Source organism: Pseudoliparis swirei, chromosome 8 (assembly GCF_029220125.1).
Source record: "Pseudoliparis swirei isolate HS2019 ecotype Mariana Trench chromosome 8, NWPU_hadal_v1, whole genome shotgun sequence".
Taxonomy (NCBI): Eukaryota; Metazoa; Chordata; class Actinopteri; order Perciformes; family Liparidae; genus Pseudoliparis; species Pseudoliparis swirei.
Genome location: NC_079395.1, coordinates 19,787,384 through 19,803,072, shown reverse-complemented (window position 1 = coordinate 19,803,072; position 15,689 = coordinate 19,787,384). Strand labels below are relative to the sequence as shown.

The 15,689-nt window shown below is 42.7% G+C and overlaps 1 protein-coding gene across 1 annotated transcript in view; it reads right to left on the bottom strand.

Annotated features, from left to right (window-relative positions):
- LOC130198496 (catenin delta-2-like) overlaps positions 1-12,550 on the bottom strand; it is a 264,975-nt gene extending 252,425 nt beyond the window's left edge. Inside the window, exon 1 of the mRNA XM_056421662.1 lies at positions 12,482-12,550. The gene's annotated coding sequence lies outside the window, so the exon portion shown is untranslated. The remainder of the gene's footprint in view (positions 1-12,481) is intronic.
- Between the last annotated feature and the right edge of the window lie 3,139 nt (positions 12,551-15,689).

The window sequence follows — 15,689 nt, the reverse complement described above, 5'->3', positions numbered from 1 at the left end:
ACACACAGGCGAAAAAGATAAGGACAAGCAAAGTCACATTTCATTTAAGAAAACCAAAATAAAAAAACAATCGTTTCTTTCAGTGAAAGAGATCAAGTGAGCAGGTAACTAGGTCTGAAAGCCCCGGTAAGTATTGTGTGTTATTTCTAGCCTACTGACATCATGATAAAGGGCTTCAACCTGCGGTTCTGCCCAGTGAAGCCGTTGCAGAAGTGTCCTAAAACGTGCAGAGGGCGACTCCTCCGGTTGCAAAAAGAAGTCCAATTCTATCGACGTCTATGAGAAAATAACTCGATTTATCTCTTGATTTATTCCCTCAGGAAACAATTTAAACAAGAGTTTATTCATCAATCTCTAGTTTCAAGTCTTCTTTAATACAGCATGATGTTCAATTAGTAGATTATGTTCCATTTAGAGTCAAACAGACCATAAAGCAGAGTATGCTTTAGAGCAGGACTTAACTGTGATTGACAGGTTGCATTCGCTACCAGATACAAATACTCTCTGGTAAATAAATAATAAATGCACTCCTCCAAATTCCAAATATGGTCACTTCCTTTCATCGGTTGTAAACAACAACAACAACAACAACAACATGGCTATGGCCGTATTCCAAGATGGTGGCGGCAAAATTGGTGAACTCGAGGCTTTAAAAACAGCCGTCCAAAAATCTGTGGATGATGTCACGACGACGACATCCACTTCTTGAAGAAGACGTCTCCTACTTTTTTTTTTACTCTGAGAGCTAATTTGAGAAAATTAAAGCAAGTTGTGTATCGTCAATAACGGACACTTTTGTCTAATAACGTCTCGGCTATTACAATCTCGAAAGAAGCAATGTTTTTTTCTTTAGGATGTGCAGCACCAAAACGAAACACATGAGACATGGAGGAAGAGAGGGTAGTTCTTCTATGGCGCATTCATTCTGAATTCATACTAGATCTTAATGCTTTGTTGTTTGAACCTTACTTTCTGTGTAGACTGAGTAACAAGTAGAAATGGACCCACCGTTCCCTGCCAAGTCCAAAACTATTGTTTGAGGGGCACCGAGAGTCTGAGATAATGATTTGGACCGAGCTTCGGAAATTGGCAAATTGGGAATGATTTCTAAAAATCTACCAATACTTATAAATGAACCTATTTCAATGGCCGTCCAATTGTTTTATGATTACACTGCATATGCCACACACGCATGTGTTTTTTATATTTGTTCAACAAGGCTTTTGTGTACTCTGCACCCTCATCATGGAACATGTTGCAGAATAATTGATAACTCAAAGAACTAATACCACTTGTTGCTTTTAAATAGAAAATGAAAGAAATGGAGGCAGGTTCCGCAACATGTCAATTTTTCTGAAATTAACTGTTGTGTCACTGTCTCTTAACTTTTAGTTTCTTTTAACTCATCTTGTTCTGTGTTTGTTGTTTTTAACTATTTGTTTCATAATGTTGCTGACAGCGTTGGAAATACACAAGGGCAAAGTGCAGAAATGCCGTTTTGCCCCCGATATCACTAGGAGAGGGGCAAAAAATGCCCCCAGAATTTCCTCTAATAATTATGAACTTGTCAAAAACATCGTCGCCGATATGACCCGGTCCAGTTGACACGTCATGTTGTGATTTTGCGCATGCGTGAAGACCCGAATGCAGTGCGTCTTAATCAGACCTGAGACTGCGTGTGAGGAGGACTTGATAAAGGGGAGCGACACGTCAAGCATACGGTGAGTGATGACTAGTAGCCTAATAACTATTTCGAAATAATCAAGTTTGCTTTAGCTAGCGAACTAACATTGGCGTTAGCTAGCTCTGAAGGTGCGTTAGCTACAAAGGCTCTCTTGCAACCTAGCTCACGTCAGCCAGAGAACCAGGGCTCTCAAGTGTCACGCATTAACGTGACAGTCACGCATTTCGGTCTTTAGTCACGCACTCCCGCCACACATCGTATTTATCACGCTGAAAAAAACTCTCGGCTATTTAATGTTTTAATGTGCCGCAGCGCGCAAACATGAGCTGGCCGCGCTGCCCTCACCGTGGCGGAATCAAGCGCTCCCCTGGAGTTCTGCTGTGAGGTGCCACTTATCAGCCAATCAAAAAAAAGAAATGGACTACACAATAGCCAATAAAAAAAAAAATGTATCTGTTGTATCTGGGTAAGATTTAATCCAGCAACCAATGAAAATAAAGCATTCTGGATAGATATGTCACTCTTGCCTGTCTTCAAAACTTGAGAGCCCTATTCATGACATGTGGTTCAATTAAGTACTCACTCTCTTAAACTTTAAATCTTGAAAGAAATTATTCGTTGTGTTTGTGCGTGTGATTTTGTGTGGTGAATGTAAACTCAGCTGTCATAACAAGCAGCAGGAGAGCACCTTGTTAACCTCTTGGTATACTGCATGCTCAAAACATCATAGCATTGTTTATTAAGGTTGCCCACATAGCATTTATCTTTTTATTTGCAGGCCTAGGAAAAGGACCCTCTCAAAAAATTTCCAAACAGCACTTTGAACAAATAAGATGTATTATAAAGAATTTAACATAAAGACAGGACATTTGTGCAATAGAATTAGGCATGTTTTTGTAAATGAGAGTAGAGTTATTAAAAAACATTTTAATTCTTTAAGGTAGCAAAGATGTCTCGTAAAAGACCTTTGCCAGGCCAGAATGCAGGGTGCAACATGGGTACAACGCCAAATTAATTCAAATTTCCTGATATTATAGCCACCAACGTGTGTGGCTGCGTGCGCGGCAACATTTTGGTCACCCCCGACAAAATCTCACTCCAAGGTTTTTTGAAAAGTTGGCAACTCTGCAGAGAACGGTCAGAAAATCATTTCATCCACATAAGTTACTGACATATTGTAGTTGACAAACCAATCCTCTAGTTGGGTAAAATACAATTAGTTGCCTGCAATTGACTCCAAGTTTAAAATGTTTAGATTAAGTCCCTTATCACATGTAACAAAACTAGTTTTTGTTTTCCAGAAGCATGGAGTAATCAGCTCAATAAGAGACACCTGTGAAGCTGTGAATGTGATGCAGAAGACTGTTCTGCTGTTTGAGGCCCACAGGCTCTCTTGCAACCTAGCTCACGTCAGCCAGAGAACAGTCAGAAAATCATTCCATCCACATAAGTTACTGACATATTGTAGTTGACAACCAATCCTCTAGTTGGGTAAAATACAATTAGTTGACTGAAGTTGACTCCAATTTTAAATGTTTAGATTAAGTCCCTTATCACATGTAACAAAACTAGTTTTGGTTTTACAGAAGCATGGAGTAATCAGCTCAATAAGAGACACCTGTGAAGCTGTGAATGTGATGCAGAAGACTGTTCTGCTGTTTGAGGCCCACATCAAACCCTTTAGAGGCAGTAGGTCAGTCCAGTTACTTCTCCAATGACTGACACAGATGAAGATGATGATGAACTGGTGCTAGCTGACAAATAAGACACCAGTATATGCACATATTGATTATATGTATACACTGTACATATAATGTAATATGTACTTTTTCAATTTCTGAAAATACATTTTCCCTTCAGCTCTGCTGAGTTTTTGTTTGTAGATTGTTAATTAATATATGTATACCCCTTTTATAGCGTTGTGTTGTTGTTCTTTGCTTTGTATGTCCTATCTGTATTGCCTGTACTATGTAGGCATTCAAAAAAATTCAAGAAATATAATTTTAAATTATAAAAAACAAAGAAATGTTATGACTGGAAATAAGAATACAATTGAATATTATTGACTGATTTCCGTTTTCATTTTTTTTGTTAAAAAAATCTAAGAAAACACTTTGAATCTGTAGACTACTGCTTAATAGTCTTATTATTATCATTTGATGATAATTGCTCATATACTGCAAGCCTAAATAAGTATATTTATTATTTTTAACAAAGGTTAAATGTTATTTCAAAAGTTTTAAAAAGTGCCCCCAATCTATTTCTAAATGACCCTGGATTTTCAGTCAGTGGGGGCAAAAATTGCCCCCTAAAAAAGATGTACATTTCCTACCCTGGTTGCTGCCTGTCTTGTCCAGGTCATGCTCGAAAAAGCGATAACAAAAAAAATCTCAATGGGATTCACCTGATTGATTAAAGGTTTAATAAAATGTGTGTGTATATGAGTCCACACAAACAAATGGCGACAAAGCTGAAGGGGGTAAAGCGTTACCCTACCACGTCCACCCATCCACTCTCCCATTCGCACACACTCCGAGCTAATTTGGAGTCGCCCCTCGCTGACCCCTTAACAAGGGTCGGCCTTGTCGGAGCCCAAACTGCCGAACGGCCGCACCTGGCTGACATCACAGCAAAAACCCACCAGTGTCCTGTTGCCACGGCAACCACAACTTGGCAACCGCAACATCAAACTCCGCGGGGGATTGATTGGGTGAGCGACACTGTGAGAGGTGGATCAAGACGAGTATTGCCGTCTCTTCTCGGTGTAGAGGAACACGTGCCAGACACCGAGAGGATGGTGGATTGACTGGAACAAAGATGGCAGCCCCGGCCCCCGAATTTGGGTTACCACGGGGATGAAAGATGCTTCTCACGAACACAAAAAAATAGCGTGGTGCTCCTTTGGCTCAGCCTTATTCCGTGTATTTCTTTTTTTTTTAGATACTAAATTGAACTAAATGACACCAGACGGGCTGGCTCGCCTTGTCACTCGGGTGTCTTTTCAACGCCACAACCACAGATGTGCCGTCGTAAATAAAGGTGCAGGGCACCCCGGCTGCAAAGTGCACACTCCAACCATCGAGCGGAATGAACGAAAGCCGAGTGACAAAACAACGTGTCCGACAAACAACCATTACCCTCTCCACAACTCACTCCGCTCTCCTCTCAGGGCATCGTCGGGGGGGGGGGGAAGGAAAACCACTCAGGGTCTGAGATAGGGAGGCAAAGTGCAGCTGTTATTTGTCAGCATCCATTAGTGAACCAGCCGGACTCCGCAAGTGGAGGCTGCAAAGAGAAGAGGGGCAGCGGGCAGCAGTCACTCTGTCGCCTGATTTTTGCACCTCAACAGCGGCCTTGACCCGACCTCCATCAGTGCACTGAGGACTAGTTCTTCCCCTTGTTTGGGAAGTTAACCGTGGTCTCTAGTTGTGAATGCAGGAAGTAAAAACAGAAATATTAATGCGATATCTGGAACCGAAAATGGTTCTTCAGAGTGCTGCCATAGAAGAAACATTTCTGGTTCCACCTTTCAAACCAGGGTTCTTTAATTCCTCGCAAATAAACGTGGGCTACAATGTCAGCGGCTTGCCATGTTTTTTTTTTTTTCTCCTACTGGAATTCTGCTCTGAATGTTTCAAGGAATACAAATATTGTTGACCGGGCAACAACTGGCAGGTTGCTAGCTGGGATATGAATCGGATGCACCTGGCAACACTCAGTGTCTCTCTCTCTCTCATATTTTTATTTATATATATATATATATACAGTATATATATACATCTATATATATATATATACATATATATATATTCATATATTTTTATTTTTTTTTATTTGTCATCTCCTTCCATACTTTTTTTTGCAGCATGTAATTTTTCAATATGTTTTGGGCCGTGTGCCAATGTTTGGAACCAGGAAGCAGGGAAGTGATTTTCTGGAGTTTGTCAGGCAGTTCACACACACACACACACAAACAACATACGGTGTGCTCTTTCTGAGATGATTGGGTCAGATCAATAGAGGGCTGATTCCCATCGTTTTGGAAAGAACAATATCTGCCAGCTTGTGATGTCCTTAAAAATAGTAACCGTGCATACCAATAGCTCTCACTGGTATTACTATCATTGTGCTATTATCATTCATTGTCGTACTACTAACCACTTTAGGCACATGGAAATAATCACGTTACACGTGAAATATTCGACCACATTTATTAGCAGCACTACTTCATATATTAGGATCACTATCAACAATTCCACAGTTAATTACAGCGGCTTCTTCTAAATAATCTCACACACAGTCTCCGGGCGGAAGACGAAATAACATGAGCACTCGTTAAAAAAAGAAAAGAAATTGCACTTTGAAGTTACTAAATCATGCTAATGCTTCTCCAGAAGTGGGTCATATTATATCTCATACTAATGAAGTATTTGTCACCCCCCCCCTATATATATATACTAGATATAGTATCTGTAGTATCCATGATGTCCTTCTTTCTCACTGCAGTTTGTTCTGGATTTTCCACATTGTACTCCATGAGGTATTGAATTATTTAGCAGCTTTTTGGACTGATGCGCCTGCATTTGAAGAGCAGATGATCCAACAGCTTTGGGTTGTGTGTTGGTTTTCACGTCACTCTTTATATGCAGTGACAAACATCGCTCCCTGGCATGCAACCTAGTTATGTTTCACCCTATGAGGCCATCATTGTAATTAAGTTACAATAAGATCAAAAGGGCAATTTAAGGTTCATGTGTTCTTAGTTTGGGCTTTCCTTTGTATTTCTTTCTTTCATTCATTTTGTTGTTTACAACTTACAAACTACCAGACAACAACAAACAACAATAAATGAATACAAATAACTACTATACGAACAATCAGACAAGGACCGAAAAACATGGACAAAAATCTTCATAAATCATCATCCTCCATATTTAACCAACTTTAACAATTGTATTTATCTAATTCTTACCACCATCTTATTCCCCGCCCTCCACCTCCTCACATGCTCAATACGTGGGAAGCAAGACACATCGACAACCAATGCTTAAAACAAAAAGGGTTAATTGCAGAACAGGAAATGATGGCCGTCAAAACCATTAAATCATAAAAATTAAATCTTGATGACATATTCATTCTAATTATAATACTGTGCACATCAAGTTAATCGCTGAGATGAATTCCAATGGCATAAACGACTAGTAGTGTGTCCGGATCTTAGGTGTCACCTTCTTTATATAATATATAATAATATGTAATCATAACAAAGCCCCTTGAGGCTGCAGACACTCTTAACACCTCTCTGAACTGTGGCAGAGTGCATCAAATCTTTTCTCTCGTTTTCACCAGGGACGTAACTAAGGGGATGTGGTGGGGCACACGCCCACATGCACCGTGAATCTTTGAAGAAGTGGACATGGAAGTCACTGTGAAGGCCCCCCATTGGTTTGTGGGCTACAATTTTGAAGCCCGGAGCACAGCATGTTGGCCTCCGCCATCTTTTTCTTTTTTGTGACAACCAGAAGTGCCACGAGGGGGCGGAGCCATAAACAAACAAAAACGCTGAACTAGAGACTTTGAGGGGACCAAAATCAAGCATAAACACGAGGGCTGCAACTAACGATTATTTTTGAAAATCGATTAATCGGTTGATTATTTTATCGATTAATCGATTAATCGGATAAAAAAACAAAAACACTTTAATTTTCAACCCTTTATTCAAAACAGGGTTCGTACGGTCATGGAAAACCTGGAAAAGTCATGGAATTTTTAAATGGCTATGAGCAGGCCTAGAAAAGTAATTGAAAAAAATAAAAGCCCAAAATATTTGTAAAAGTAATGAAAATGTGTTTTATTCAAATTTTAATTTACACGATATATATACGGTATGCTTTGGAATTCTCATTGTTAGTTTAAATACTACATCTTCTCACTTTGTCACGTATAGACAGAGTTTTCACAAAATGTTTAATCATGGACATTTGGTTTAAAGTCATGGAAAGGTCCTGGAGATCCACTGGTCAGCATGTGGATGAACCCGTCACAAACAGACTGACAGCTTTCCTCTCCTGAGCAGTGGTCCCCATTTGGTCCGGCCCCCTGAACAATACCAGAGACGCGTTCCGATTTATTATTTTTTTTCACCTGGCCTGCTGCCGTTGAGATTGCAGTGAGACGCGGAAAAAATGTGAAGTGGTGCTCTTCGCAATAAAACATCTTTGATGGGACGTGTCGCGTCTCGGCCAATCAGCGTTCAGATGTCCACAGCGTTTGGGAAGTTAGAATAGCTTGAATGTTAGTCCGCTACATCTGCTGCTGTCACGCTGCACGGTGTATCGATACTAACAAAGTACCCGTACGTTAAAAACGATGTGATTTAGCATATTTTTAGGATCGATACTTCATTAAAAGAGCGCCCGATCAGAGCTCACGCGCTGCTCCGCTCCGTTAAATGTTGTCTGCACGCGCAGCGCAGCGCTCACAGCGAGTGGCGTCGGGGCTTATCTCCGTTGCCTTTCTCCATGGAAAAATATTTTCCGCTATCCGCCACGGAATAAATAACCACGTTTTCGACGTTATACTCTTGTGGAAATGCCACACACGTCGTGACATGTAGCGCCCTGGTGTCTGGGTTCATAACGTCACCCGTAGGCGCACACAGCTCCGTGAATGTCTCCGACGACGTGAATGACTTCCGCATCCAGCGCCACGTGAGCAGCAGCAGCCAATTAGATTCATCAACAGAGTAGCAGCTCAGCGCTGATTGGCTCTCACAACGCAGCGTTCTGTCCTCTCCCTCCGCTCTGGTTTCCCCTGCGCCGCTCTGCGCTCAACTCAACTTTGTTTATACTCCGTGACTTATTGAGCGCCGTAATAATCGCGCGACACAACGAATCGATAATGAAATTCGTTGCCAACTATTTTAATCATCGATTTTTATCGATTCGTTGTTGCAGCCCTAGTACACACTCTGCAAGGGTTACGGTTCTAAGTAGAAAACACGAACAACTCCCAGACCCGGGAACACTGTGTTAGCGGCCTGTCAAGGACGACACGTCTTCACAACGCTTTATGGCCTATTTGACTATAAATGGACCATAATCTACGAAATGAACATCGCACTGTATTGAAGAAGACTTAAAACTACATATTGAGATCATAAACTCATGTTTACAATGTTTACTGAGGGAATCAATGAAGGGAGAGGAAGAGTAATTGTCTCATAGACTTCAATACAATCAAAGTAGTCGCCCCCTGATGGCCAGGGGTGGGAGACGGGAATGGGGAGGGAGGTACTCTACTCTTCCCCGGAGTAGCAGCTGAAAATCACTGTGAAGGCTCGTAGCTTCCTAAAATGCTGCTCAGCGTGCTATTGCAATGCATGCGGAAACATTTGGGAAGAGAGACTCTTTGATCAGTTTAATGTTGTGTGACGAGAACACCGGCTGGCAGCTTCACCTGTGTGTGGGCGTGTGTGTGTGTTAATTATTTACAGCTCCGCGTCGATATGCTGCTAATCTAGCTCGTAGCAGTCAGTTGACTCGAATGTTTTTACGAGTTTCATTCTGACAGCTCCCGATGAGTACTTGAGCCCGTGCCACGAGAAAAGAGCTGGTATTACAATCACTGATATCTGCTGAGGATCATGGGATGTTAATCAGTGGTTCCCAACGTGAAGGTCGCAAACCCAGCGGGGGAAGGTCAAGAGATCAATGAGGAGGTGCCATTGCTGGACCCGTGCAACCTGCGACAAGAGGCCACTAGCAATTGCTTTGTTTTAAACCAGAAGTTTAACATCGAAACCACTCATCCGTTCTTTAATAATGAAGCTGTCAACTCATGAATGTTGCCATGCAACCATCTCAAGATGGCAGGAAATAAGCGCGCCAGAACACAAGCTTATGCTAAACCGTGAAATGTTCATTTTTTTCTACACTGGTGCAGAGTAAGCAAAACACAATACACACCGTCGATTTCAATTCCTTTTGGATTATCCCTGTTATAGCTTCCCCCTACTCTACTTTCAGTGTATATGCTAAGCTATGCTAAACTAAGCTAAGCGGCTGCGAGCCGTAGCTTTGTATTTAGCATCAGGGCTCTCAAGTGTCACGCATTGAGCGTGAGACTCACGCATTTCGGTCTTAAGTCACGCACTCCCGCCACACATCGTATTTCTCACGCTGAAAAAAACTCTCGGCTATTTAATGTTTTAATGTGCCGCAGCGCGCAAACATGAGCTGGCCGCGCTGCCCTCACCGTGGAGGAATCAAGGGTTATTTGGGAGTTTTTCCTGGTCCGATGTGAGGTTTTGGGGCAGGGATGTCTATGTGTACAGATTGTAAAGCACTCTGAGACAAATTTGTAATTTGTGAAATTGGGCTATACAAATAAACTGAATTGAATTGAATTGAAGCGCTCCCCTGGAGTTCTGCTGTGAGGAGCCAATCATAAAAAAGAAATGGGCTACACAATAGCCAATCAGAAAAAAACCTGTATCTGTTGTATCTGGGTAAGATTTAATCCAGCAACCAATGAAAATAAAGCATCCTGGAATTGCGCGCGACCGACTGATATCCGAAAATTTCGTTCTGCGAGGGGGGGTGACGGAAATGTCACTCTTGCCTGTCTTTCGTTCTGCGAGGGGGGGGTGACGGAAATGTCACTCTTGCCTGTCTTCAAAACTTGAGAGCCCTGTAGCATACAAGTACGAGAGCGGTGTCAATCTACTCATCCAACTCCCAACAAGAGAGCGCATGAGCACATTTCTGGGAATGTTGAGCTGTTCCTTGCAAAAGTGTTGGCAACCAGCGCTTTAAGTTCAACGCAAAACACGAGAACCGCAAAACAAAATGGCTAAATATCAGGAAGAACAAAGCGCTGCAACTCGAGAACTGTTCTGGTGTCTGAGCTGTGGGTCCACTGGGCACATATCTCACCCATCAGGATGCAGAAGATCGATAAAAAAAGCCATCGAGCAATCGCTTCTTCGCTTTTCACCTGGCCACACATGAACACACCGCCGTGGCGGCTGAGACCATGTTGGCGGGCGCCGTGTACCCGCTGCTCTTTTGGAGCGCTTCCCCTCTCAAACCCTGATATCTCCTATACGACATGCCCGACATGCACGGCAGTCACTGGATGAGAATCAGCCCGCTGACAACTGCGTGAACAAGACGTTTCACTGGCGTACACAATCCGCTCTGCCCAATTGGCAGCATCTCTCAGGTCTTTCAACACCCCCCCCCCCCCCCCCCCCCAAAACCCCAATGTCCATCACGTTAAACTTCTCATTATGGTGTTGAGTATTCTGAAACTGGGCACTTCGCAGATGGTGGAAAAACAGGCTTCCGGACGCGCGTGGATTAAGTTATCAACATTTAATGGCAGAAAGTGTAAATCAAACATTCAAAGCGCTCTTCCTCGTGTCTAGGCTGCCGGCTCCCGGCTCCTCCCGGGAGCACAGCCTCCTGCGTCGCAGCTTACCTGAGAAAGAGAACGATCTCTCCAACACACGCAGTCTCATACTCTTCCTGTTTCCGGTCGAAACGTCACTTCCGGTTCCAGTCGCTTTCACAATAAGAGTCCCGTCTTGTTATTGACTGCATTAGTCACCTTCACAATAAAAGTCTCTTGTTATTGTAAGTCACTTCACGGAATTCAACCGGCTTCGTCAATCTATAATACTAACATCGTCACTCTCATGCAATATACATTAATTCTTGCCATTTACATTTGCATAGAGTAGACATTACCCCTATGCTTCATAATACATTAATAACAATATCAATATTCTCCCTAATATTCTCTATTATAATATCTTTCTATATGTATTAATTTAAAACATAAGACCTCTGCAGATGTTATCAAAATAAACTATTACAACTTAACAATGGCCAGGCTGCTCCTCCATCTTTCCGGTGAACCTTCAGAGAAAACACCGAAATTAACTTTGAATGAGGCGACACACAAGCTGCCATTCAAACCCAAACCCACTGTGACTATGAGACAATTTCTGATTCAGTATAAGCAGTATAAGCCCCCTCCCCCCACACACACACACACACACACACTCCCGTCTTTCTGCCAGGCCACAGAGCAGAAACGCACACACATAATTAACACAAGCAAACATCATGACCGCTGCAACATAGTCATCCTGGCAATGTGTGACTATGACTATGGTGGGGAGCTCGGAGCTGATCAACATGGCGCTATAGCCATGCAGGCAGGTCGGAGCTGGAGCACACCGGGGCAGCAATTGGGTGCTCTACAGCCAGTTCACGCCTGGCTATGTTAGCTGAAGAGAGGAAGAGGAGCAGGATTAGGAGGAGAGGGGGGGGAATCATTTTTCTCATTGCATCGCCCCGCAAAGGCGACACAAAGACGGCCAACGATGCGCCGCTGTCGCCTGTCACCCCCCCCCCCCCCCTCTCTCACATACACACACGCACGCACACCTCACTTGGATGGATATATGGATGGAGAGTCTCGATGAAATGGGTTTTTTTCAATTTTCCACCCACGACCAATACGAGCGCATGTACACAGCCCTTGAACGCATCACGATAAATATATATATTTTAAATAAAACAAACAGCAAACGTAAACCACACCACACCTCGGAATAAACGGACACATAATATCAGAAATGAAGCCCACATCTGGCTCACACTCCGAACCAAGTACAACAACAGCCATATTTCTAGCAGGCTGTCACATTATAGCATCTTGTTTTTCCTTCTCTTCTTCAAGCATTTTGCACATCAGGAGGTGTGAGATGACATTGCGCCTGCTTACTGTAAAATAGATTCCCTCGGGGGATGGAGAGCCTCCTTTATTCCTCCCTTCTGGACTCCCCTCCTTTCCGGTCGGTGCGAATTCTCCCCCCGAAATTCAGACCATGCAAAGCGGGTCAGTCAAGTCATTCCGCTACCTCCGAAGTATAGGATGTTTTTTGTTTTTTCACGGGGGGAGGAAGGGAGGGGGGAGGGGGGAGGGGGCGCGGCGCGGCGTGTGACAGGAGAAGGCAGAGCCAGCATCGGAGAGGAGAGAGAGAGACAGCTGTGTGTGGGGAGAGGAAACCAAGGAAGGAAGGAGCGGCCGGAGCGCTGCGCACTGAAGAGGAGACAAGGTGGAGTCTCTCTCTCTCTCTCTCTCTCTCTCTCTCTCTCTCTCTCTCTCTCTCTCTCTCTCTCTCTCTCTCTCTCTCTCTCTCTCTCTCTCTCTCTCTCTCTCTCTCTCTCTCTCTCTCTCTCTCTCTCTCTCTCTCTCTCTCTCTCTCGTTCACAATTAAACACCCACCAATCCCTGCCAGACAGACTGCTTGGGTAGCGGTGTTAGCAGCGACACGTACCGGTGGAAGAGAGTAACTACAGCGTGAGGGGTTGTTAATGCCACAGGGAGGCGGCAGCTGGAACATGGAAAGCACCGATAGGCTTTATGCTCCTGCAGGTAAACAAAATTCCCAAGTTTTCTGTTGCTTCAGACAGAAATCCAGTCAAAGTCATTTTAAAATGTCCAATCGATGTTAATGTTATAACTGGAAGAAGGTTTTTTTTATTTTATTTTTTAGAAAAATGAAAAAAAGACAAATCACCATGACAAAGTAAAAGGATATTAAAGTTGTGATCTTTTTTTGGGACGGTGGACAACACATAAACATCCTAACACCTGTAGACCAGCTGCTACAATAACACAACAAAGGGATCTGTATCTGACAATCTGGAACATCAAGGATCTGAATCAGAAAGTTACATTTGCGCTGATCCGATCCAGAATCCGAATCCCTAATTCTGATCTGAGGTACGATCCGAACCCTGGTTTTTATGATCCATTGCACCACTAATTGGCAATATTGATTATTTTTTACATTAAACCTTCAGTGGCGACATTTCTTAATCGGGTCATAGATTCTGATGTGTCAAAGAATTTGGTGCAACAGGGTGCACAGAGACAACTATGTAAAGCAACGTCAACGGTTACGGTTCGTTTTCGCGTTTTCAGAAACTGAGGTTAATGATTACCCATTATCTTTATGTCACATTCTATATTTGTTTGGTCGGAGCCATGTGTGGGTTGTCGTTCAAAGTCCGTGGCTCTCTTAACGTGGCGGGCCTCTGGCTGGCTGTTTAGTCCGTGTCATTGGTCTATGACACATGGAGCCATTGCGTCAATGCTTGGAGCAAATGCATGCAGTTTTAAATAAAACACGTGTGATTGTGGCCTACGTGTACGTCAGCAAATGACACCATCAGTGAGAATATTGCCAATTTCTCGGATTCCACCTGAAAACACGTCACATGCAGGTTCATTACATTTCATTTTATTTTGCTGACACTTTTATCCAACGCGACTACGGCCACGCGGAGCAATTCAGGGTTAAATGTATTGCTCAAGGATACATCGACTAGGGCAGGGAATAGAACTCGGATTGAAAGACGGACCTGCTAACCACTGACACCCACAGTCGCCCCATGGGTTCCTTATTGCTGAGCTTGAATTGAACAGGACAGAACCAGAACCAGGACTAGGCGAAGCAGACTCGAGCACGCAGAGACACTACCGCTGTTGTCCACAGGGGCCGCCAGAATCTACGCAAAGTTCAAATCAATTGTACAAAAACAATAAACATTGACTGACATTTTTTTTAGACTCTCGAAAATAATATAGGCTAAAAGGTGTGCCGACACATGCCAACGCACTTTACGCCATGTCCAACGTCAAACCTGAGGGCTAGCTCATCTAAATTACAAATAACACGCATCATTATTTATTTGTGATGCGTGCAGTTTGAAAGGCGTGACGGGAAATTTTCTTTACAATCACAGTCGTTGAATTTGTTCATTCTTTAACACGCCTGATGGCAGTTTTAGCAAGAAAGTACATTGTTTTCAGAGTTAGGCGAATACTATAACCTTTGGTTCTTCTGCCTCCTCAACATATTCCACTCCCTTCTGATCCATCTGGAGCCCATCATCCTCTTTGCTCCTCTAACAACCTGGCATCTCCACGAGGGGTAATTCAAGTTTTATCCGATCTCATCTAAAAAAAGTGCCACTCTGCCCCAGTGGAGCTGTTCGGTGTCCATCAGATGCTGCTCGCAGGTGCCCGTCCGCGCGCGCGCGTCCCTGAAGCACATCGCAGCGGTGAGGAACGCACGCTCATTCATTAACACGGGTTCAGACGTTGTCTCGCGGCTGGCGAATGAATGTTGCACGAGACGAGTGCGATGATGATTGTGTTGCTGCTGCTGCTTTGTGTCTGAGAACCAACACAGCACCCACCTGCCGCACTGGTGCACAGTGATGTCATGCGTGAGAGAGAGAGAGAGAGAGAGAGAGAGAGAGAGAGAGAGAGAGAGAGAGGCAGTGAAGTCAGACAGAGAGAATTAATAACTTTGCCCTTCATTTGTCTGTCTATCATATATATATATATATATCTATATATATATAGATATATATATCTATATATACACATATATATCTATATATATGTATATATATAAATGTATATAAAAATATATAGAGATTTGTATCTATAAATATATAAATATCTATATAAATGCATATATAAATGTGTATATATAAATATATACAAATATATAGATTTATATAAGTATACATATAAATATAAATATATATTTAAACATATATATATATATATAAAGATGTATGTGTATGTATATGATCAGTGCGCCTATTCTTTGAAGACACAATCTGCAAAGTTTTAAATATTCCCATCCGTGATCTGCAAGGTTGGTTTAAAGACCCCATTCCAACCTGCTATTAAAGAGGTTTTACTACCATATTTCTGTGTCTTAACTTACTAATATGGATTAAAATTTCTGACCTTGGTAACAGTGTTGAATCAGACAGATACGACACCGGTGGTATCCAATGTCACAGCTGAATGTCTTTCCAAATTCGACATTGTGGGTGAGGCATTTGAATGATTTAATTGAGCCGCAGTACACAATGGAAAATTGAATAGCGGGCGATCGTGGCTC